The 25,777-nt window shown below is 49.7% G+C and overlaps 1 protein-coding gene across 1 annotated transcript in view; it reads right to left on the reverse strand.

Moving 5' to 3' along the window:
• PPARD (peroxisome proliferator activated receptor delta) overlaps positions 1 to 21,260 on the reverse strand; it is an 87,836-nt gene extending 66,576 nt beyond the window's left edge. Inside the window, exons 1-2 of the mRNA XM_052649451.1 lie at positions 21,141 to 21,260; positions 17,509 to 17,593 (exon numbers count right to left, since the gene is read on the reverse strand). The gene's annotated coding sequence lies outside the window, so the exon portion shown is untranslated. The remainder of the gene's footprint in view (positions 1 to 17,508; positions 17,594 to 21,140) is intronic.
• Positions 21,261 to 25,777: the final 4,517 nt, after the last annotated feature.

A 25,777-nucleotide genomic window follows, 5' to 3' on the forward strand; every position in this document is an offset into this window, starting at 1 on the left:
TTTTTGCAAGATGAAAAAAGTTCTGGAGGTGGATGGTGGTGATAGTTGTCAACAAGGTGAAGGTACCTAATGCCACAGAACTTACATTTAAAAAATGGCTAAAATGACAAAGTTTTTGTTATGGATGTTTCACAATTAAAAATAAATACATAGGGTTCCCCTGGTGGCTCAGTGGTAAAGAATCTGCCTGCCAATGCAGGGGAAACGAGTTTGATCCCTGGTCTGGGAAGATCCCACAAGCTGTGGAGCAATGAAACCCGTGCACCACAACCACTAAACCTGTGCTCTAGAGCCCGGGAGCCCCAACTACTGAAACCTGCGTGCCCTAGAGCCTACGCTGCGCAACAAGAGAAGCCAGCGCAGTGAGAAGCACGGGAACTGTAACGAAGAGCAGCCCCCATTTGCAACAACAACCCAGCAGAGCCATAAGAAGACAAATACAAATTCAGCAAATACAACAAGCAAACAAATAAGTGAGTGAGGGCATGATGAAGGCACTTCGGAAAACAGATTGGTAGCTCCTCAAAATATTAAACAAAGTTACCGTATGATCCAGCAATTCTACTCCTATGAACAATCCCAAAAGAACTTACAACATATCCTTACACAAAGCCGGTACACGAGTGTCCACAGAAGTCAAGAAAATGGAAATAACCCAAATGTCCATCACTGGAAGAATGGATAAACAAAAAGTGATATACTTACAATGGAATATTATTCAGCCATAAAAAGGAATGAAACACCATTACATGTTAGAGCACGAATGAACCTTGAATACACTATGCCAAATGAAGAAGTTAGACACAAAAGGCCACATACTGCATGATCCCATATATATGAAATGTCCAAAACAGGGAAACCCACAGAGAAGGACAGCAGGCTAGTGGCTGACAGGGAATTGAGGAGGGGAGGGTGGTATTAGGAATCCGCACTAATGCACACAGAGTTTGCTCTAGGGCTGACAGAAATGCTATGAAATTAGATAGTGGCAATGATTGTACAACACGGTAAATCTACCCAAACCACTAGAGTGCGTACACTAGAGGTGAAGTTTATGTTACGTGAGGTGTACCTCAATTTTCAAATCCCACAGAAACGTACAGACGATAAAAGGAACCGCTCCAACTCTGCCTCGTGGCCCGGTGATTCAGAATCTCGGCCGGTCTGCGCCCTCCTGCCCTGCAGGGCCGCCCGCCCTTCCCCTCCACCCTGGGTTCCCTGCACTCAGGCTGCTCGCCAGGCCTTCATCTCCCCCGTGACTCGCACTTTCCGCCTCGTGGGCAAGGCCTGGCCCTGCCCCACGGAACCCATGCCTCTCCTGGCAGGCGCCCACCATCACTCAGCCCCACCCAAGCGGGTCTGGAGGCTGAGACCACAGCCCCCGGGGTCACCCCAGAGGAGCTGCCCGGGGCTGGGACTGCAGTTCTGAGCGTGTGTCAGCTGAGGGATACAGTTTCAATGAAGGGACTTAATTATAGCTCAGGGGTGGAGGAGGGGCGAGGGGCACTGCAGACTCTGAGGGGCCGCACAGGAAGCTGCTCTGCAGCCCAGGGGCCGGCCGCCAGGTCTCGCCAGGACTGAGCTCCACTGGAGAACACGCGTGACCCAGAGAGGCCCACAGGGACACACAGCTTACAGAAGCCATCCTGTTCACAAGCGTGAAGTCCTGGCCACCCTCATGAAACACCAGTCTGTGTGCTGATCAGAGTGGCTCAGAAAAACACTGAGATGCCAAGTGTCACCCACCCTCAGGGCCCAGAGACCTCCTCCTCACCTAATGCCAGGGACCCCACTTCATTTGAGAGGAAGTGAAGGGAGGGATCGTTGTTCCTCCTAGAACACCCACCTTCAACGTCCCCCCAGCTCTGAGCTGTCATTTTAGAATGGAATCTGAGCAGCCGACTCTGAGGATGCCTGGGACATCTCCCCTAATTCTGAGGATGCCGGGGACATCTCCCCCAACTTTGAGGATGCCGGGGACATCTTCCGTAATTCTGAGGATGCCGGGGACATCTTCTGTAGTTCTGAGGATGCCGAGGACATCTCCCCCGACTCTGAGGATGTCAGGGACATCTCCCCCGACTCTGAGGATGTCAGGGACATCTCCCCCGACTCTGAGGATGCCTGGGACATCTCCCCTAATTCTGAGGAGGCCGGGGACATCTCCCCTGACTCTGAGGAGGCCGGGGACATCTTCTGTAATTCTGAGGATGCCGGGGAAATCTCCCCTGACTCTGAGGATGCTGGGGACATCTTCCCCAAGCCTGACTATGTGCTCAGAACCCCACCCACTGCCCAGGGAGAGGCCACGGAGCAGGGTCGGTGTCAGCCCTGTCAAACCACCCAGCCTAGGCACTGCCAGGTGGGGAAAGTAGACAGGCAGAGGTTCATGGAAAGAGCAGGGCCTAGGTGGAGGAGCGTGTCCCCTCAAGGTGTAATTCCTTCTCCCTTGCTTCCGGCCCATATCTGGGCTGCTTATATTGAATGTCAGGCTCTTCCCGGCCACCTTGGGGGCTGCCCACCAGCTGTCCCGCACCCTCTGCTCCACCCAGCACTCAGCCTCTTCTCTCTGCTGCAGGGCAGCCAGGGACCCAGGCCCTCCTGTCTGTCACTCTTCCCCAGGCCCACCCCCTGCTGGGCACGACCCTTCCCATCTTCACTCTGTGTACTTTTTTTCCTGAGCTCTTGAGAGGTTTTCCTCTGAAAGCCATGAAAAGAAACCTTCAGACTGGAGGCAGTATCCTTTCCTGGGTTTGCACAGGAGGAAAAAGAAAGGCATGGGGTGGGGAGGGAGAGCAGACGGGGGATGGATGCGGAGAGGCAGAGACACAGCTCACGCACCTCCCTGGCATCCACCCTTCAAGCAACTACACCAACAGATGGCCCTTCCCAAATGCCTCTCTTTGAGCAAAATACCTTTCTTTGCTCACTCACAAAAGGCAAGGAAGGTCAGAGCAGAGACATAATGAAACCACCTGAAAAATGGGAAGGGCAATTCATAAAACTGAGAAACAATACACCATTTTTGAAAGAAAAAACGATTAGGTATATACAATCATACTAAAATCTCAAAGAACACAGTCCTTGGCTTGTGAGAGATTGTTACTCACATTCTTCACCAAAAAATAATATTCATTAATAGATGAATGAAGGAATGAATGAATGAACAAAGATAAAAATTTATAGCAGTCACTTACAGATGGCATAATTACATTTGATTTTTTTGGTCCTACCTCTTGGCTTATGGGATCTTAGTTTCCGGAACACGGATTGAACCTGGGGCCCCGACAGTGAAAGTGCTGAGTCTTAACCACTGGACTGCCAGGGAATTCCCTAGGGATGACTTTTAAAATTTTTCTTTGAAGTATAGTTGATATACAATATTATATTAGTTTCACGTGTATAGCATAGTAATTCAGTATTTTTGCAGATTATACCCCATCATAATTTACTAGATGATAATGGCTATAATTCCCCATGCTATACAATATACCCTCGTTGCTCAAATAGTTCATATTCACTTTCATGCATTGGAGAAGGAAATGGCAACCCACTCCAGTGTTCTTGCCTGGAGAATCCCAGGGACAGGGGAGCTTGATGGGCTGCCATCTATGGGATCGCACAGTTAGACACGACTGAAGTGACTTAGCAGCAGCAGCAGCAGCAGCAGCAGTCTGTATCTTTTAATCCCATGCCCCTAATTTGTCCTTTCCTCCCTCCCTTCTCCTCTTTGGTAACCACAAATTTGTTCTCTGTATCTGCAAGACTGTTTCTGTTTTGTATATACATGTATTTGTATTACTCTTTAGATTCCACATAGAAATCATGTCACAGAGGATTTATCTTTGTCTGACTCATTTCGTGAGGCATAATATTCTCTATGCCCATCCATGCTGCAGCAAATGGCAGAGTTTCATTCTTCTATGGCTGAATAATGTGCCATCGTAAATGGATACCCTTCTTCTTAATCCATGTGTCCGTGGATGGGCACGCAGGATGCTTCTATACCTTGGCTATTATAAACAGTACTACTACGAATGTTGAGGTGTAGGTATCTTTTTGAATTTGCGTTTTTGTTTTTTCTGGATCTATACCCAGAAGTGGAACTGCTGGATCATATGGGAGTTCTATTTTTAGTTTTTTGAGGAACCTCTATACTGTTTTCAATAGTGGCTGTCCCAAAGGTTCCCTTTTCTCCACATCCTCTCCAACATCTGTTATTTGTAGACTTTTTAAGGATAGCCATTCTGACAGGCCTGACATGATATCTCATTGTAATTTTGATGTGCATTTCTCTAATAATCAGCGATGCTGAGCATCTTTGTGTGCCTGTTAGCCATCCATCTGTATGTCTTCTCTAGAAAAATGTCTATTCAGGTCTTCTACCCATTTTTTGATTGGGCTGTTTGTTTTTTGATATTGAGTTGTATGTGTTTTTTTAATAGTCTGGGTATTAACCCTTGTTGGTCACATCATTTGCAAATATTTCCTTCCATTCTGTAGGTTATCTTTTTGTTTTGTTGATTCCCTTTGCTATTTAATTAGGCCCCATTTGTTTATTCTTGCTTTTATTATCATTTGCTTTTTGTCTTAGGAGACTGATCCAGAAAAATACTGGTATGATTGACATCAAGGAGTATCTTGCCTATGTCCTCTTCTAGTTTTACAGTTTCAGGTCTTACATTTAGGTCTTTAAACCATTTTGAGTTTATTTTTGTATACGATGTGAGTGAATGTTCTAATCTCACTCTCTTTACATGTGGCTTCCAGTTCTCCCAGTGCCACTTGTTGAAGAAACTGTCTCTTCTCCATCGTACAGTACAGTCCTGCTTCCTCTGTCGTAGATTAATTGACTGCAGGTGTGTGCATGTATGACTTTTTTCTCCTCAGTAATAATCTGTATCTTCCTATTGTCTAATGAATAACCACTATTTACACAGTTAAAACATTTTAAAATAAATTAAAAACCACACATAGAGAAATTCTTGTGCTTGAATACCAGCTCCACATCCAAAAAAGTTTCCCAAATTCCCACAAACCTGGCTTTTGGTTTGTGGGGACAGCCAGGAGAATCCCATGGACAGAGGAGGCTGGTGGGCTACAGTCCACGGGGTCACCAAGCGCCGGACATGACTGAGGGACCAACATGTATACACATGTGTGCTTCCCCGGTGGCTCAGATGGGAAAGAATCCTCCTGCAATGCGGGAGACCTGGGTTCAATCCCTGGGTTGGGGAGATCCCCTGGAAGAGAGCACGGTAACCCACTCTTGTATTCTTGCCTGGAGAATCCCCAGGGACAGAGGAGCCTGGTGGGCTACACACAGTCCATGGAGTCGCAAAGAGTCAGACACGACTGAGCGACTAAGCACATACATATACCTACATGCATGAAAAGTGAAAGCTGCTCAGTTGTGTCCAACCCCACTGACTCTACAGTCCATGGAATTCTCCAGGCCAGAATACTGGAGTGGGTAGCTTTTCCCTTCTCCAGGGGATCTTCCCAAGCCAGGGATCAAACCCAGGTCGGCCACACTGCAGGCAGATTCTTCACCAGCTGAGCCACAAGGGAAGCCCACATATATTGGTTACATCTGATTAAGTCCTAAGTGCCCAAATACAAGTTTCCAAAGGTGTCTTTCACTGTTACTAGTGAGTTCAACAGCTTGCTAGTGGCAAGCCCCTCCTCTAAAACCTTAGGCCCAATCACCCAGAACCAGCCAGCAGTGACTGCACCCATGGGACATAGGTCCCAACCCTGCCAGAACTCACACCCCAAAGCCAGAGCCTCAGAAAGCTACAAAAGGAAAAACAGGGCCCTGACATCCTCAGGCTGGACAATGCCTCACCTGACCTGGCTGCCTCCTCCAGGGCCCAGGCCAGGGAAGGTGGGGGTGACCCTTAGCCAGCTGCCATGGGCATCACCCAGCGAGGTCCCATAGGAGTCAACACCTGCTCCAGCCAACACTCGGATGCAGAGAGGAAGACCAAGAGTCTTGAAGTTCTGTTGAGTCCAACCAGTGTTTGCTGGCATCCCCTAGGGTGCTGGACGCTGACAGTGCAGAGATATGCTAACAAGAAAACACTCAACTGTCAGCAGTGGGACCTTCCTGCCAATCCAGTGGTTAAGGCTCCGTACTTTAACTGCCAGGGCCTGGGTTTAATCCCTGATCAGGAAACCAAGATCTGGTAAGCCATGCGGTACAGCCAATAAAACAAAACACTCAATGAATGTCTCTTTTGTGCCTAAACATGTAATTTTAAAAGCAATTTTAATCCGTAAGTCCTCCCTGAGGGGTAAGGTCTATAGTTACCTCCCCCTGCTACAGATGGGAAAGCTATCCAGGGATAACGTGACTTGCCCAAGGCCACTAGCAGAGCCAGAATATAGTCCCGAGCAGTCTGGCTCTTAACCAGTACTTCACATTCCCTCAAAGTTCTTATCCTTAGATGCTGCCAGGGAGTGCCACATGCTACTTCCTTCCTGCTCTGCTCTAGGTAAAAGCCTATTCCCTTCTGAGAAGCCAAAGAAACGAGGAGTGTGGCGGTCCCCTCTCCAGAACCTCCACTCCTACAGCTGGGTGGAGGAGCGGCCATCAAGGCCCAGCCCACAGGGCCCAGCTAAGGCCCCTCAGGGGGCCCCTGAGAGATGCCCCTCAGGGCCGCCTCTCTGATTCCCAACACCTTCCCTGCACACCAACCCCTGCCTCCAGCGAGGAAGTGGGAGCAGAAATAAATATAGCTCTCCCAAAATAAACCAGGGATGGCAAGGTGCAAGAAGAGGAAAGTGGAATGCCACTGCTGCTCTGAGCCTGAGACGTTCTCCTGGTGCAGGCAGGGCCACTGCCGCTGAGCAAGACAGGTGCCAAGAGCCCCAAGTCCCCTTCTGCCTCTGCTCCAGCCTGCTGATGCAAACTGGCACTCATTCGCACACACCTAGAAAACTCAGGCTAAGGGGACGTGAGCAGGGAGGGCAGAGTCACTGACCTGAGAAGAACACGGGCTCCAAAGGGCTCAACCCCAGCTCTATCATTTGTCAGCTGTGTGACTTGAGCGAGTTGCTCAGCTTCTCTGATCCTATACCTATACCTCCTCATCCAATGGTGTGAGAGTAGTGAGCTCCTCCGCAAGTGTTAACGCCTGGCCTGAGGGAGAATCTAAACAGGGACAATTTCCCTTCCTCCCTTCTCTCCATGTGTGCACGCGTAGGCCATCTTCTTTTTCCTCTTTCACTCGGCTGAAAGCAGGCGGGTTTGTCACTGGAGCAGGGACTGCTTTCAGCTCCTACAAGTCCGTCCCACCCTCCATGCCTGGCCCAAAGGTTGGCTGGTTATTCTTATGATTCTAGGGGGCTTGCTCACTGCCTTGGGGCAGATCCAGGGCGTCACTAAGTACAGTCATTCTCAGGGCCTCCTCTGCCCACTGACCTGAAATGAGGCTCTGCAGGGGGCCTCAAAGCCTGCCAACGCTCTGCTTCTGCTCAGTGACCAACAAGAGGCTCTGCTGTGCTCGAAAGCAGGGAGTGTTCTCTAAGGCAACATTAGTCTGGCTGGTCAGGCAGGTACTTTCCGAAGTGGAAGAATTGGATTTGGCCAGTCACCCCTCTGAGCGGAGGCCCTGCTGTGTGGCGATCAAATAAGCAGGCTTCAATCCCCTGGGTTCAAATCTCAGCTCTATCACTTATTGGCTGTGCCGCTTCGGGCACCTTTCCTAACCAGTCTGAGCCTTAGCATTCTCATCTGTAAAACGGTACAATGATTTCTACCTCTCAGGGAGGTGTGGATGAAACAAGGTACCGTGACGGGATGTGATGAGCACAGCGCATTCCACACATATTCGACTCAGCTACCACTCAGATATCTACCGACGTCTGCTGGGGATAGAAAGGGGCTTAGACACAGGTGAGTCCAGCTCTTGACGAGGCCACAGTCAGGGTCAGAGCCTAGCCTGCAGGCAGTCACCCCACCATCATATACCCCAGCAGATGCCAAGCCAGAGGTGTGAGAAGGAAGCCTTACTAGAGCCCCCATGGAGGGAGCAGGGAGGAGGCAATTGAGAGAAACCACCCTTAACCAGAGGGAGGGGCAACAACTGGGAAAGGGTCCTCGAGAGAACACGGCAGCTTTCTGACTGCTCCCCGAGGCGCCTTGCCAGACGGCTCCGTGGTGGGCTGGCTCCAGCACCACTCTGTGGGGAGAGGGCCACTTAGGCCGGCCATCCAGTCTCCCGTCCATCCAGCAAATGCCCGGTGAGCCTTTCTGCACATGGCACTGGCCCCGCAAGCAGCCAGCTTCTGGGAAGAGCTTTGATGGGGCTGAGGAACACCCATCAGGACTGACATGACCTGCAAGGCAGGCTGCTCCTCTGTGACTCAGCAAGGTGTCTGACTCACCCATCCATAGGACGGATGGACTGGTTCTTTCTCACAGTGGAAGCAGAAAGCAGAAAGGAAGGCAAGGTTCAGGCTGCAGTCCGCAGATAGGAATCAGCAGCACACGGGCAGAAGCCCTAGGAGTACTGAAAGCAGCTCGCGAGAGGCACCCCCTGGTTATCCACGAGGTGCCCAGGGCAGGGGCGCACACGCGAGTCCAAAGCACATGGTCCTGGAGGTGCAGAGGACAAAGCCACGGTGGGCTGGCAGGGGCAGAGGCAGGCCTGGGGGCACATATGTCCACTGGGTCAGGAAATGGGCTAAAAAACAGACAAAATATTTTTCTAAAAGGTGACCCACTGCAAGGATTATAGGAGGCAAACTGTAAGTAGGTGCTGTAAATACAGCGGGGTGTTAAAGTGCCAAAAAAGAAGTCACAGGAATCACACACTATAACAGCATGTAAACAGGACTGCTGCTGCTGCTAAGTCGCTTCAGTCGTGTCTGACTCGGTGCGACTCCGTAGATGGCAGCCCACCAGGGTCCGCCGTCCCTGGGATTCTCCAGGCAAGAACACTGGAGTGGGTTGCCATGTCCTCCAACGCATGAAAATGAAAAGTGAAAGTGAAGTCGCTCTGTAAGTGTCCGACTCTTCGTGACCCCATGGACTACAGCCTACCAGGCTCCTTCGTCCATGGGATTTTCCAGGCAAGAGTACTGGAGTGGGGTGCCATTGCCTTCTCTGGTAAACAGGACTGGATTAATACAATTTTGACTGGATGCAGCCTGCAGTGTGGGAATTTATTTACCTAGTGACTTTCTCTTGGGAAATCAAAGTTATCATCGGTCAATTTGACTTCTCATTTCTCATTTCTCAATGGCAACTGATTTGGTACCATTATTTACTTATTTATTTATCCTTTTTGGCTGCACCACATGACATGCAGGATCTTAGTTCCCTGACCAAGGATCCAACTCATGCTCCCAGCAGTGGAAGCACGGAGTCTCAACCACTGGACTGCCAGCAACGTCCCAAGGTGCCATTACTCAGAACAGGTTCTACAGAGTCACCTAGGACTAACTCTAAAATCAGGGACAAAGGCATGAAGGATTTAATCCATGAAGACAGTCTGTACCCGACCTCCCAGTGACATTAAAGCTGACAAAATGTCACTTTGGAAAGCTGTCGGAGCACCAGAACTGTCCTGGGTCACTATCCAGAGAGAGTGACTCTTCAAGCTGGGCATACTAGACATTCTGGAATCTGATTCTTCGAAATCCTAGTTGCGCGGGGAGGACTGAGCGGAGGCAGAGTCCTGAGGTCTGGAACGGCCACTCCCAGGAGAGGGAGACTCGGTGGCACAGGGACTTGGGGCTGTGAGGCCGGGGGGCCTGGGGAACAGCCGTAAACAGGCAGGGGCCCAGCTCGCATGCCCCCTCCCCCTGGGAGCCCCCAGGCACCCACCCGGCTGAGCGCGGGGACAGAGGCAGACTGAGGTGCTGCTCTGGGCGGCTGGGAGGTGTGGGGCTGTTAAGAAAGCATGAGAGGTGGCGGGGTGGGCGGCAGCCTCCGGGCCTGGATAAGGGGAGGGAGGAGCCTCAGGGGCCACCCGGACCTGCCGGGAGAAAGCAGCGGACCAGCCTTCCTTGGCACACAGCTCCATGCCTGCGGGGGACGGTGGAGGTGCTTTTATTATTCAGAAACAGGAAGGTGCCTTTCTCCCTCTTCTGGTACGTTAAGCTATGTTTGCCTGCTGCTACTCCACTGGCATGATGTGACAGGTGTTCTACAGAAGGGAGCTGAGGACACAGACACAGAGGCAGAGAGGTGGGGACGGGGCGAGGGAGGAAGGGAGGAAGGGCCCACGTGGAGAAATGTTTATAGCTTTTCAGGGTCGTGGCCCTGGCCCCAGGCATGCCTCGGATCTCTCCTGCTCTCTTCCTCCCTCACTGCTCTAGCCATCTGACCTCCTGGCTCTTCCTCTAACACACCAGCCAGGTTCCTGCCCCAGGGCCTTTGCACTTCCTTTCCCTCTGCCTCTAAGACTCTTCCCCCATATGGCTCACTCTCCTCTTTGGGCTCAAATATTACCTTCTCGGCGCGGCCTTCCTCAAGCCCTCTATCTGAAACTGCCATGACCACTTTCCTGCTTTATTTTTTGATATAGCATTTCTCACCATCTGACTATTTACTTAATCATCAGGCTATTTACTTAATTCTGGCTCCTCCTCCTTCCCCACCGCAACCACCAGGCGAGCAGGAGATCTGTTCATCTGCTTCGTACACTCCTTCACTCCCAGTGCCTGGAACAGAGCCTGGCACCTGGGAGGGAGCCAGTAAATACCGACCGAATGAATGGGAGGAAGAGCGGAGGGGAAGAGGGAACCAGGGTCAGATTTAAACTAACCCTGGATCCTCAAAAGTATGAACGAAGGTGTGGGGTGAGTTCCAAAAGCAAGGAGCACATATTATCTGAGGCCTTCTCTTTTGCCCCCAAGAACTCCCAAAAAGGTTACCCCAGACAGTAAGTAAGTATTAGTCGCTCAGTCGTGCCCAACTCTTTGCACCCTATGGACTGCAGCCCACCAGGCTCCTCTGTCCATGAGATTTTCCAGGCAAGGATACTGGAGTGAGTTGCCATTTCCTTCTCCAGGGGATCTTCCCAACCCAGGGATTGAATCTGGGTCTCCCGCACTGCAGTCAGATTCTTTACCGACTGAGCTACAGACAGCATATTGCTTTAAATGTTAGTTTTCAAAAAGGCTGGACCTAGAATCTCCAAGTGCCATAAAAGGGATGCTCTACAACTGCCTCAGAATAAGAACAAGGGTGAGCCAAGTCACTACCTGCGCTTGGAGATGGATAAGCCCTGTAGCAGTTTCCTGTTGCCACTGTAACAAACCACCGCAAACTCACTGGCTTAAAACAAAACATTTATTCTCTTAGGATTCTGAAGGTCAAAAAACCAAAATTAGTTTCACTGGACCAAAATCAAGGCACTGGCGGGCCGCACTTCCTCCAGAGGTTCTAGGGGAGCACTTGTTTCCGGGCCTTTTCTCGCTTACACAGCTGCATTCCGAGCATTCCTTGGCCTCTTCCCCCATCCTCGGAGCCAGCAGCAGAGCACCCTGCTGCAGTAGTCACACGCCTTTTGTACCAGAGCTCCCTTTGCCTCCCTCTTCGAAGGACACTTGTGGCTGCGTTCAGGGCCCACCAGGATAAGCCAGGCTGTGTGCGCTGTGCGCTCAGTCGCGTCCGACTCTGTGCGCCCCTATGGATGGTGGCCCACCAGACTCCTCTGTCCATGGGATTCTCCAGGCAGGAATACTGGAGTGGGTTGCCATTTCCTTCTCCAGGGGGTCTTCCCAACCCAGGGATTGAACCCAGGTCTTCTGCATCGTAGGCAGATGCTTTACCGTCTGAGCCACCAGAGAAGTCAGGAGGGGAAGCTGCAAAGAAATGATCTGGCCAGATGAACAAGCTCGAGATTGGGATGGCAGGTAAGTTTTCTCCCATGAGACCTGCCTTGGGAAGAGGGCTGTGAGAACCCATCCGAGTCTAGAGAGAAGTTCCAGATCAGCTGGTGCTATCTGATGCCAGGAAGGGCCAGGTTAACGACAGACCAAACGCTGCATGTTACCCACTCTGCTCCACATGGCACCTCTGGGAGTTACAGCAAGTTGGCTTCCGCCCAGACATCAAAAGACACGGAGAAGCAAAGCAAGAGAAACACAGCCGCTTCAGGATACAGTTTTACACCTGGGACGCGGTCCCTCTGCTGTGTAGCACCACACGGCTCCTGGTTGGAATGCGCTGCTCATTCCCCTCAAAGCCTTCAAGGGCTCAGGGAGGTGACTAAGGATGATACATTTCCACTGTAAGAACGATATGCTTATCTCATGGGTTTTATTGATCCGCTGGGTCACCAGTGGACCCAGCTGGCTAAAAATATTTAGTAGTGAAATGACAGAGGACTGGTTCTTAACCAGGGGTGACTTTGTCCCAAGAGGACATGTGGCAATGTCTGGAGACATTTTAGGTTTTCATCAAGGTTGGGGGGGTAAAACTGGCCTCTGGTGGGTAGAAGCCAGGGGTGATGCCAGACATCCTACAATATGCGGACAGCCCATACAGTAAAGAGGCACCAGCCCAAAATGTCTACAGCGCCGGGGCTGAGAAACCCTATGCCAGAGAAAACAGAAGTGGACGTGAAGAAACCAGGATGACAGTCACAAGCACGGAATGCTTTATGGGATTAAAGGAAACGGTAAAGGCACACCTGGCCTGCTTGTTTGGAAAAAGGGATGATCAGTGAGCTCTGGGTTCTGGCAAGTTCAAGGACGGCCTGTCTGGGAGGCGAGTGGGCCTGCAGACAGCTGTGTACGCAGAGCAGCTTGCCTGGCCCCCGCTGCTGGCAGGAGGGCAGAGCTGGCTTGTGCTTCCAGCAGAGCAGTAGCCAAGAAACTCTGGGCCACTGAGGTCACAATTCTTGGATGAAGGAAATGCCAAAAGCAGTCATAAGATAAGGACCAAAGACTTATAGCAGGTTACAAAGAAAAGCAACAAAAATCTGTTTTTAGGTCCCTAACAATACGATAATAAAGAAAGGAACTTAAACATGAGGTCATTTTCCCATAACACCTGGGAGACTCTCCCTTCAGGATCCATCCCATGGAGGAAATCTTTCAAAGCTGTATCGCTATGAGCCATAGATAACTGGGGAAGGGTCTCGGGAGAGCTCCCGAGATGACACCAAGGCCTGGGAGAAGTCAGGCTTTGCAGATGGCACGTTAAAGGAAAAGAAGAGCAACATACTGCCCAGAACTCCAGGAACTCCTGAGGAGCAGATGAAGACTCCTGTCAAGGGGGGAGGGGCCTGGTGCAGGAAACCACTTCCTCCTGAGCTCAGCGCCCCAGAGCCTGGCTCGGGAAACCAGCACTTACAGCGGCTCCTCAGTCTCCAAGTCGCGACTCCACACCCTGAGTGCTAAGAGTCACATCCAGCTCTGCCCAACACTAATGCCGCTCCAGCACTTCCCCCGGGCGTCTTCGCAGACAGCAAAGAGCCACAGAGACAGGTCAAGGGCATGAGGTGCTGAACGCGGCAGCCAGGGCCCTGGGAACTGCGGAAGCAGCCAGCCCCTGCCCTAAGGCTGGAGATCCGTGACAGCAGTCTTAGCTGGGTCTCAAGCAGTTCCTCCAGGCTCGTCCTCCATCCCTCTGTTTGCTGTTTCCCCCCCTCAACCCCCTTCTTTCCCCATCTTCATCCCTCTCCCTCCCATCCTTTCTTCTGTCCCCTTCTCACTCTTTTCCTCACTTCCTCTTGACTGGTGATACTGTCAGTGGTGTCACATGAAGCCTCATCTTTCCTGCTTCTTATTTGATAAATTATGAAGAACTTTTTAATGTGTCTTGCCAATAAAACCTAAATTCAGTTGCCTTCTAACTTTTGTGAGCCCTTTAACGTCTCTGGTGTATCAGCACTCCTAAACGACACGTGTGTATCTGTGTGTGTGCGTTACTCCACCCAGGCTCTGTGTACTTAACCTGTGTGGCTGGCAGCTCAAAATCAATTAATTTCAACAGCAACCAGAGGAACTCAGATTATACGTGAGGAAGAATTTCCTCACACTTAAGACTACTGTAGTAATCTCCTACCTAACCTCTCTACCTTCATTCTATCTCCATTTAATCAACCTCTGTGCAATGTTAACATAATGACTCCTTGCTCTAAAACCATCAGCAGTCACCCATTGCCCAAGGAACATGGAGTGCACATTTCCTGACCTGGTATTCAGTGGCATCTGTCAAGCTACTAGAAGTTTCCTAACAGTGGTTTCCAGAAATGGAAATTGTGAGAAAACACACTTTTCTCCTGTGAGTATTCATTTACAGGCCAGGTTACCTCACAGAAGGAATGCTTAAAAAAAAAAAAAGCAATACCTGGCCTGCATGGAGGCCTCTCTCCCTCCCAATGAACCATGTGTCCTGTTGCTCATACCCCCGTGCAGCCCTCTCCTGAATCTGAACCGGTCCTATGACCAAGAAGACACAAAGTGACGTTGTATGACTTCCAAGGTGAGGCCCTAAGAAACCTTGCCTGTATCTCTCGATACGCTCAGTCTTTGTATATTTCTGCTCAGAACAGCTGCCATACTCTGAGAGGCACAGGGCACATGGAAAGGCCCTGTGTAGGTACCCTAGTCAAAACCAAGCGTCAAGTGCCGTGTGAGTGAGCCAGTGTGGACGTCCAGCCCAGCCGTGCGTTCAGATGATCCTGCCTCGGTCTCCACTTGACCAGAGCAACATGAGAGACCCCAAGTCAGAATTACCCAGCTGAGCCCAGGCAACCCACAGAATCATGAAAAATAATAACATGCCAATTTCACTTAAGAATGCCCTAGATGAACCAACAAAAAATGAACTTATCATGCCCCTTGAGTGCATGTCTTTTTTTTTTAGGCTGTGCCACGAGGCATGCATGGCCTTAGTTACTCAACCAGGGATTGAACCTGTGCCCCCTGCAGTGGAAGGGAGGAGTCTTAACCACTGGACCATGAGGAACAGGAAGGTCCCAACTACATGTCTTTTAAATGTCCTTTGTAACAAATCAGGAGTTCCAAGACTGTTCCAGAGAAAAGCAATTGTGCAATTGTTTGAGTTGCAAGCTAAACTAGCCACTTTTTTCCCTTCATAAAGTACCATTTCTACTTGAAACAAAAGAATAACAGCCAAATAAACTGTGATTATTTACACTGGGTATTTAACAAAATTTTTCTTGAAAATGAAGTGAGCTGTCACTTCAAGAAAAGAAACTGACAGTATGTTACCAACAATAAAAAATCTACCTTTCAAGAAAAAATTATAGAAAACTTGTATCCACCACTGTGAGCTTCACAGCTTTCTAATACTTGAAGGATAAAATCAGTGGTCTGAATATGATTTACTGATGTTGTATAATGAAACATATTTCATATGTATATATTTCTAAATATATATAGAAAATATATTTTTTCTATATATATATATAGAAAATATATATAACTCAGTGAACCAACATTTTCCAAAGACCAAAATAAAAGATCCATTCGAAGTGCAAGATGGGCCAATGGATTTTAAATGTCACAAAATATGAGAAGTTTGTTTATAAGGTTTCAGACTCCACATTCCAACTAACCTTTAAGAAACTACCAGTTGTCCAGTTTTGGTACAGTATTAAAGGAGAACATCCATAATTATCTGCAAGAGCTATTAAAATACCCTTCTCCTTCTCAATTACCTATCTGTATGAGGCCAGATTTTCTTCATATTCTTCAACTGAGACTGTACTTCAAGAGACTGAACACAGAAATAGCTGTGAGAATCCAGCTCTCTTCTGTTAAACCAGATATTAGCAAAAATGTAAAACAATGTCCCTCCTCTCAATATTTTTGTTTTAGAAAATAGTTATTTTTCATTTAAAATGTCATTTGTGATAAATGTAATGGTCTTATTATTATATTAAATGAATTCATAAATTAGTAATTTTTAAAGCTGCCTTGGTTTTAATTTCCAATACAGTAAACAAAAGTTCATGACGCCCTTAACAATTTTTAAGAGCATGAAGTTGACTTCAGAGTAAACCAGCTTCCTTTCAAGGTGGCCAATCTGATGCCCAGCTTCTCTGAGGACAGAGCCAGCCCTCACGGATGACTTGCTCCTATCAATGAGTGTCCTTGTATGGCACGTGTTTTTAGTGCTCACGGGCTCTCAGCGTTCAAAAAATGTTTTTATGCTTATGTCCAGGCCACGGGGACAGCCACGGACCAGGTCTGAAATCGTCTGTCACAGCATCTGGCCCCAAAAAAGTGCCTTAGGTGGGAAAGACTAAGACGGCAACACCAGTTTTTTGAGATTAACACTGAAACATCCGATAAAGCTACAGCCTCATCTTTGCCAGTGTAAACTAAAGAAAGAAAACTTCCGGCTGGGGCCGGGAGCTCAAAGTGAAGAGATGAACAGGACAACTGACCCTGGACGTGGACAATAGCTGCCACTGTGGTGGCTGCTGCCCAAACATATGACCAAGCCAATCAGGTCCACGCAGCAGTTCTCTCCGACTCTGGGGAACCTCCCTCTCTGCCTTCTCTCAGAGAACCTCGAAGTCCTCCCAAATCCTCCTCCTTCCACGCGTACATTTCCTTCAAAGAAAAAGACCTGGTATGGGACTAATAGGAGGGGCCCTTGCCTGAGACCTTCCTGCAAGATCCACAAACAGCCTGACCCCCACAGACTGACAGACACATGAGCTCAGCACCCTGTTTGGCAACAGGAAAACCCACAGGGTGCTGGAGGCAGAGAAAGGGAAGTGAAACCCATAAACAGCTATTAAAACTACTGAGCTTCAGAGATTAAAACAAATCAAACAGGAGCCCCACATTTCCCCTGGCCCCCAGCAGAGACCCCACCATAGCCAGGCTTCCCAGATAGTTGGGACAATGAACGTCGAATTCCATGGTGCTCCCCTTCTGAGAGTTTACAAAACCCGCCAGGCATCCTGACAGCCAAATAGGGAAACAGCAATGGGAAGTGCGGAGCATTGTTCTGACTCTCCTGAGGACCTGATATCCCAGCAGAGATGCTAGAAACAATTCTACGTATCACACCCAGCTCTCACATACATGCTAGTTCTGTCCCATGAACAGGGACAGAACCTGATTTCTTACCATCATCATTTTCCACGTGCCTAGTAATACACGTGGTGCACAGAAGGCACTCAAAAATGTTTGTTGCATAAATGAAAGAGAAAGGTGCACACCATCATTGTGGCCTGGCACCCATATGGACAGAGAAGAAAGTCTGTACCTTTATTCATTCAATATTTACTTAGCATCTCCTCTGTACCAGACACTGTCCGAGACACTACAGGAAATAAAATAAGACCCCACCCTTGTGGAGTTTATGTTTCAGTGAGTGTAAAGGTGAAAAGCTTAATGCTCCTCAAAAAAAACCATGTTTAAACCACAGATTCAATAATTATTTAATTAATTACTGTCACGACCAGATGCAGTGACAGGCGCCTGGGATCTGGGACCCTGCGCTAGAGAAATCACATCCACCCGTTGTCAGAGGCCCCGAGGTATGAAAGACAGGATTACCTCTTTGGTGCATCTGTCCTCATCTGTTGGTGAACAGAAGCCACTGCGTGAGTACCATGTGCATACCCCAAAACACCACACAAGGCTGCAGGAGAGAAAGAAACCGCACATCTTTAGCTGAGAGGCATCGGGGGTCAGAAAAACAGCTCTGATCCATTATAATGAAACACAAGGGCTCAGAGGGTGCTCCCAGGGCAACCTGGCTCCTTCTCTGCCACTGACACATACCCTGAGATGTTGTGATTCTGAGCCTGAATCAGCAAATATTTCCCAATCCTGGATGTCATCTGCTCATTTCCAAGTCAGCAGACACCGGCTTTGCTGCTTCTACCAGGTGGGTGGGAGGAGCTGGCGAGGTGAGGAAGAAGCCGGAGTCCAACACTCCCCACGGGTGGCAGCTCATAAACAGAGATGCCCTGAGTCATACTTGATTCCTTGACCAGAGCCCAGTGGAGACAGCACTGGAGTCACACCCTCATCACCAGCCTCTGAGCCATGAAGGCCAAGGACCATGAGGCACGGAAGAAGACCCGGTATCTGAAACCTGATGCGAGGGGCCGTTTTCTCCCTGCCAGGCTCAAGCGTGTGCCCAGCTCTCCTGACATCACCGAACTCGGCTGCTGCGACTGGCTCCTCCCTCCGGATCCAAAGGCACAGAGGAAGGCCCTGTAGTTTGGCTTCCCAGCCTGCAGGCAGCACCCTAGGAGGTGGGCCTCAGTGACAGAAGACAGCTGAAGCCTTTAGCAGCCAAAGGGCCAGCCCCTCCTGAGAGAAGGTGCACCATCCCAGGACATGCTGGGAGCCGCAGGCCCTGGGGACAGCTTGCACAACAGCCAGGGCAGCGGCATTCTGTCCAAAAAAGAGGCCTACGAGCTTCCCAGGCCAGCGCCCAACACCGGCTGTCCTCTCACTGGGCCCTGGGGAGCGGGCTCTGAGGCACCACAGGTAGGACTGGAAGGCTGAGTGGGGGCAACTCTTCCTGAGTGCACGGAGGAGGAAAGCAGAAGTGGAGAGGCGAGGAGAGAGGCAGCCGGACAAAAGAGCAGGCCACTGAACTAAGGGGCTGCTGGGCTACCTCACCGGTGGGATAATGTCAGGAGCCTGTCTGCCGAGCTCTGCAAAAATCACTGAATGGGCACTTGGTCATGGATACTGACGACTACCTACGCAGAAGACAACGGGGTGAACAAACTGCAAGAAGCTATCTGGCCGGAGCTGCTGGTGCCCAAGCTGCTCCCCAAGGCCTGGGCCTGACCTTCTCTCGAGCCCTTCTCACCGGCCACCTCAGTGGAGAGTGCTACCAGTGGGTAAGCAGACAGAGCAGAAGCAAACAGCTCAGAAGAGTTGGATAAACTCCTGGGGAGCCAGATGCTGGATGAAAGGACCACCAAACACACGACCCCAGCTTCATCAGAAGGACTCACCAGAGGGGTGTTTTCTACAGGAACAAGGGATCCCTTTTGGTCCTGTCTGCCCAAATCCTTCCCCTAGTGCTGCCTGGGAAAGGGGACTGGCTCAGCCTTCCACAGCCCTATTCCTCTCACAGTAAAGGGTCTGTGCACAGGAGGGCTCCAAAACTTTAAAGTTTAGTCTGGCTGATTCAACTGGCTCTTCACCACAGCTCCTGAAGGCTGCCAATTCTGTGTTCAATTCTGGCTCAAAGGCATAGAGCACGATCCTCAAAAGAGGAGACCCAGAAACCCAGAGCCAGGTGAAACAACAGGCTTTCATTTTTGAACCTGCCAGTGGGTCACACTTTCAGAATCCTTCAATATCAGACTGGACAGAGACAGAGGATATGTCATTTCCTGAACATCTCCTGAGTCCCCGAGAGGACTAACACCAAATAAAGGAGCTCAAACTGAACACATTTGTGACAAACTTTCACCTTGGCAAGAAGGTTAAACATCCAGATGCACCACGAACACGGTGGGTTCTTCAGCCCCAGAGAAGACGATGCCTGTGACTGGAAGCAAGGCAAGCTCCTGGCACTGTCTTCCTAATGCAGACCCACAAACTGCTCGGGCAGATACGACCTGATAGTTCTGTTCAAGGGGAACAGAACCTCAATGTCAGCCTCGCTCTTGGAGCCACAGGAAACGAAGCTCCCAAGGGCAACAGCGGGAGAAAAACCTTCAGGAGAACCTGCTCAGTGATTTGACATCAGAAGCCCAGAACACACTCAGTGGGTTAAGAGATGCGTGAGGGAAAAATCAGCAGGTGGTTTGAGCCACCAATAACAAAAGGGATAGATAGCTCCCAGCCCCAGGGCTATCAGACTGGCAATCTATTTCAAAACTTGAACAGGAAAAAAAATGTTCTGGAGCCAGTACAGAGGAAACAGGTTGAGGTCCACAGGCATTCTCTGGAGACTTCTCTTAGCTCTCTGGGACGAGGGACAGGGTGGAGGGCGGGAGGAAGGGCAGAGACAGGCTGGGGTATCATGGTTTAAATGTGTATAATAAGAGTGTAAAGCCATAAAGCCCTGTTTCCTGGAAGGGGAAAAGAGCTGGATGAGGCCTCCAACTACCCCTGGCACACACCCAATTCAGCGGCTGGTCTCTCCTCAAGGGTTCCTGGAAGTCAACAAACCCATAAAGGGGAAGTACTCCGCTGAGACTGGGAGAATGGTCTATAAATTGGACATTATCCCTGATGCAACACCCTAGTAAATTCTCCCACACAGACACAGGTTATATTCACCTCAGACATTCAGAGCCTTACTTCAATCACAGGGCTGTACACCCTACCCCACGGGGATCTCATCTGTGGGTCATGGGAAAACAAAGTAGTGTCTGGAGCTTAATGCTTCTCCCAGAAGCAGAGGCAAGGAACTGGGAGGGAAGGGGAGGTGGATGACAGGAATGCAGGGCACAGGGCTGACTAGAAAGAAATCCTGAGAGTGGGGCAAAAAAAAAAACAAACAGGGCTTCTGCGGGGAACCGGGATAGGAGAGGCTTAGGTAGACAGGCATTGAAGGCATGGGCTGAAAAAGCCAAGTAACAAGGTGAGAAAGGTGTGGGGGAGGAGTAATATGGGGGGGGGGGAGGTGCAGGCAACTGGGAGGAGAGGACGGGGATGGGGAAAGAGAGCGAAGACTGGGAGGGCAAGGATAGGGGGACGAAGGCAAGGATGATGAGGCGGGGGTGAGCGGAGAAGCTCTCCAAGGAGACCCTGGGCAGAGAGGGTCAAGGCTTTGGGGACACCAGAGAAGGGATGGAGGAAGAGATGAGAGGCAAGGGTGGGAGGGGACCCAGAGCCCTGAGACGCCGGCTCTCAGAACACAGAAGTGGGAAGAGGTGAAGACTCGAGGCCCAGAAGGGGCCGCAGAAATCTGGGGGTCGAGGGGAGGAGGCCCACGGTTCGGGCTCGAAAAGCGACGGGCGTCCAAAGGCTGGGAGCGCAACGGCAGCGGGGCGGCGTGCCCGGAGAGCCACGGACAGCCGCGGCCCGCCCGGGCCCGAGCGACGGGAAGCGACGGCCGCCGGGTCGGCGGACCCCCTGCGCCTCTCGCTCCGCACTCCACTCCCCGCCGGGCCTCGCGCACCAGCTTCGCGGCTCGCCTCAGCCCGGGCCCGCGGCTCTCCCGCCTCCGCCGCTCCGCCGACCCACTTCCCAGGACCCGGACTGACCTGTCCCGGCTGGCCCCCGCGCCGCCGCCGCCGCTGTCCCGCAGGCTCCGCAGGCGCCTCCGGCTCCTGCCAAAACTTTTCCCATTAATCCCCGGCTCCGCGCGGCGGCCGCGGCGTCACACGCTGCGCGGCCCGGCCCCGCCCCCGCCAGCGCGACGTCACCGGGCCGCTCGGCCCCGCCCCTCTTTTCCACGCCCCTTTCCGCTTAAGCCGCGGCCAATCACCGCACGTCTGGGATCCGCCCCCTGACTCTGCCACTCCGCCCACCGCACGCGGCGCCGGGCCCACCTGCAGCGCCCTCTGGTGCCCAGGGAGGAGCCAGGGCGGAAGCTCCAGGACCGGTAAGACACGTCAGGCAAGTATCACAGAAGAGAATTGGAAGTTGGAAGGGAACGTAGCGATTATTTTAGCACCGTCTCCTTATCCTTCCAGGGAAGAAACAGCCCCAGAGAAGTTGTGTGACTTGCAGTGAGAGGCAATACGGAGGCTGGAACCTGGATATTACACTGAAGAAGACTATGCTCCCTCTGGTTTTCACAAAGGGCTTTGTCCTTCAAGTTCAGTTCGGTTCGGTTCAGTCGCTCAGTCGTGTCCGACTCTTTGCGACCCCATGGACTGCAGCACGCCAGGCTTCCCTGTTCATTGCCAATTCCCGGAGCGTACTCAAACTCATGACCATTGAGTCGGTGATGCCATCCAACCATCTCATCCTCTGTCGTCCCCTTCTCCTCCCGCCTTGAATCTTTCCCAGCATCAGGGTCTTTTCCAATGAGTCAGTTCTTCACATCAGGTGGCCGAAGTATTGGAGTTTCAGCTTCAGCATCAGTCCTTCCAATGAATATTCAGGACTGATTTCCTTTAGGATGGACTGGTTGGGTCTCCCTGCAGTCCAAGGGACTCTCAAGAGTCGTCTCCAACACCACAGTACAAAAGAATAAATTCTTCGGCCTTCAAGAGGCTTCTGTAACTAGAAATATGGACTTCCCTGGTGATTCAGTCGGTAAAGAATCCGGGTGCGATGCGGAGACCCGGGTTTGATCCTGGGTGGGGAAGATTCCCCTAAAGAAGGAAATGGCAACCCACTCTAGTATTCTTGCCTGGGAAATCCCACGGACAGAGGAGCCTGCCGAACTACAGTCCGTGGTGTTGCAAAGAGTCGGACACGACTGAGCGACTAAACCACCACAACTAGAAATTTATGGTTCTGGATTTCTTACTTATCTTCCTATTCATCTAATATACTTGCCCTGTAAATGGGGAACATCCTTCCTCCTGTTGTAGAAAATTCTGTTGTCCCTTTTTAACCTAGGTCTTTAGGACCTGGAAGGGACCTGTCATCCCAACCTTCAGATATACCATAAAAAGTTACTTAGCAGGGATGTCCCTGGTAGTCCAGTGGCTAAGACTCTGCTCTTCCAATGTAAATGTGCTGGATTTGATTCCTGCTCCGGGAACTATATCCTGCATGCAGCAACTAAAGATCCAGTGCAGCCATAAATGAAATTTTTTTTAAGTACCTAGCAGCTGGGATGCAGTCTTTAAAAATATATATATATATATATCGGCTTCTCTGAGTCTTCATTGCTGCATGCAGGCTTTCTCTAGTTCCTTTTAGTTGTGGTAGGCAGGCTTCTCACTGCAATGTCTTTTCTTGCACAGCAGGGACTCTAGGGGGCACAGGCTTCAGTAATTGTGGCCTATGATCTCAGTAGTTGTGGTGCATGGGCTTGGTCGCCCTGAAGCAGGTGAAATCTTTCCAGATCAGGGATCGAACCCATGTCCCCTGCCTTGGCAGGGAGATTCTTTTTTTTTTTTTCAATTTTATTTGTATTTTAACACCAAAAACATTTTGTATTGGGGTATAGCCGATTAACAATATTGTGATAGTTTCAGGTGAACAGTGAAAGGACTCAGCCATACATATACAAGTATCCATTCTCCAGACAGATGGATTCTTGACCACTGGACCACCTGGGAAGTCCCTGGAAGGCAATCTTATGAAAGAGATTGGATTTATCATCTGGAGATGAACAAACTCTGTAGGTATATTATCTTCTCTCCATCATCTTTAAAATAAAGATTACACTCCACTCTCTCATATACTCCCCAGGCTACACCCTCAGATATCTGGTTAATAGAGCTGAGTGATATTTTTCTCTCTGCTTCTCTTTCCCCACCTCACCCCCCACTTTGTGAAATGAATGTGCAATACTTTTGTAATTCAGACGTCAACCTCCTTGCCTGTCAGATGGAAGGAAGAATGGGTTGTGGAAGTCAAAGCCTTCCCTAAGATTTCTGCAAATTTCTGGGGGATTTATATTCTCATAAATCTCTCTGCCTCCAGGCTTCAGCTTCTGCGAGGCTGTTGCCATCACAGTTCAGAAATGTAGAGATGAAACTCAGCCCTTCCTGAGGACTGCCCAAACCTCTTCCCACACAAAACATTCATGGGTATGGATGGTATGATGCTCCGGGCCCTGGGGCAGGATCACATGATGCATTGCAAATAGTTTAAACTCACACAGCTGACATTCTTCATAAAGTTGAAGTTTTCTGATTGGCTCTTTTCCCCTTAGGGCCTGGCCTTTTCCCAAATTACTACCTCTCCTCCCTGCCCCACCATTCTCCCTTCTGCCCCACTGTGTCCAAAAAAAAATAAAATAAAATCCCTCTGGCTTTCTAGGCGCGTCTCTTCATTGCTAGGGTTCCTGCCAACATTCATGCCCTGAAGATCTCACTTCCTTCCTTTAAAAGACTCATTTCCCCTGAAGACAGCTCCTTCTCTAAAAGAAATTCTGGGAACACTGTTAAGATAGTACATTTTTCATACCTTTTTTTTTCTTTAACCTTGCCACAAGTCATGTGAGATCCTGGTTCCCCCACCAGGGATCAAACCAGTATTCCCGACATTGAAAGCATGAAGTCCCAAACACTGGACCACCAGGGAAGTCCCAGAGATAGTACATTTTAAACCTCACTTCATTTTTATACTAAAAGGATGTGTGTGCGTGTATATATATATATATATATATATATATATATATATATATATATTCACCTAAATCAGTTAGCTTCTGTTGCTTGAGTCCAAAACAGACCAATACAGCTTCCCCAGATCTTCATTTTGACTAGATTTGCCCACAGGCACAGCTCACAATGGGAAAATTTGGTTCCTGCCAAACCTTTTCAGACCAGCCAGAGACCTCAGCTACCAAAACCTGCTGTGATGCCCAATCACAGTGTAACTGAATGGTAACTTACAGTGTGGAATAAGGCTAGACCTGCTTTGAACTGTCGGATCCGGTTGCCTCCACAGCCATTTCAAGATCCAGCTGGCAGGGGGAGTCCTCCTTGGCCTCCCGAAATCGGCCTCCTCAGCCCTTCTCTGTCCTTCTCAGCTACAGCAGGGGCCAGAGCGGCATCACTGAGCTGGCGCCTCTTTGGCCCAGAGTGACACTGGGCTTGAGAAATAGGCACTTTACATATCCTGACAACTGTTTGCAAAAAGCCTGTTACATTCCAGCCCTTCCAGTCCATTGCCCTACCTCCCCAACCCTCAGAGTGGTGACCTGGGGCAGCAATGACTGCACTTTGCACGTGGCCCCTAGTTTATAGGTATCTTTGAAGGCATCAGAGATTGGATACACTCTCCTTTGCCCAGGATATTGGTAAGGTCAAGGGCATTCTTTTCTAACCCTGCAATTAAAAGACAGCAAAATATCTTCTGCTCCCAAAAATGTCCCTCAGGACTGACAGCTTCTCATGCCAGTCCCAATTCAGAGTGGTCTTCTTTTCCCTGCCTCGCCGCAAACAGCAACACCTCCTGTGTCCCGTCATAGAATGGTCAAAAGCCAGGAACGGACCCCGTTTACACGTGAGGAGACTGAGGTTTAGAGATTGCCCTGCCACCTCAAGTCTAAACACTACCTGGCTTCCAAGAATGTCTAATCAGTTCCCATTCTATCTTTCTAGTCACAGTCCTTCATAATTAGTAGTCTTCAAAATTTTTGCCCCTCTATCCCTAAAAGAATATGGAAGAACTAATGCAGCTCCTTGCACATTCTTAAGGTGACATCTAATGTTTTTCATATTGGTTTCGAACACTTGCAGAGGATGGATGTAATTTCTACTAGTTTATAAACATTAACATTTTATTATAAAACTACTATGGCGGGCATATGTACTTAGTTGTGTCTGACTCTTTGTCGCCCCATGGACTGCAGTCTACCAGGTTCTTCTGTCCATGGAATTTTCAAGAATATTGGAGTGGGTTTCCATTTCCTACTCCAGGGGATCTTCCCAACCCAAGGATCAAACAAGTGTCTTTTGTGTCTCCTGCATTGGCAGGCAGGTTCTTTACCACTGTGCCACCTGGTGTGCCCATAAAACTACTATATTACCCTTTTAAATGTGTTGAATAAGACTCAGATCCCATAGTGAATAAACAGACAAACAAGGACCTACAGTATAACACAGGGAACTATATTCAATATCTTAACCTATAATGTAAAAGAATGTGAAATATATATAAGTCACTTTGCTGTACACCTGAAATTAACACTGTAAATTAACTGCACTTCAATTTCTTTAAATGGTCAAGACAGTAAAAAAAAAAAAAAATACATGAACAAGCTCTT

This window comes from Budorcas taxicolor, chromosome 11 (genome assembly GCF_023091745.1).
Source record: "Budorcas taxicolor isolate Tak-1 chromosome 11, Takin1.1, whole genome shotgun sequence".
NCBI classification, from domain to species: domain Eukaryota; kingdom Metazoa; phylum Chordata; class Mammalia; order Artiodactyla; family Bovidae; genus Budorcas; species Budorcas taxicolor.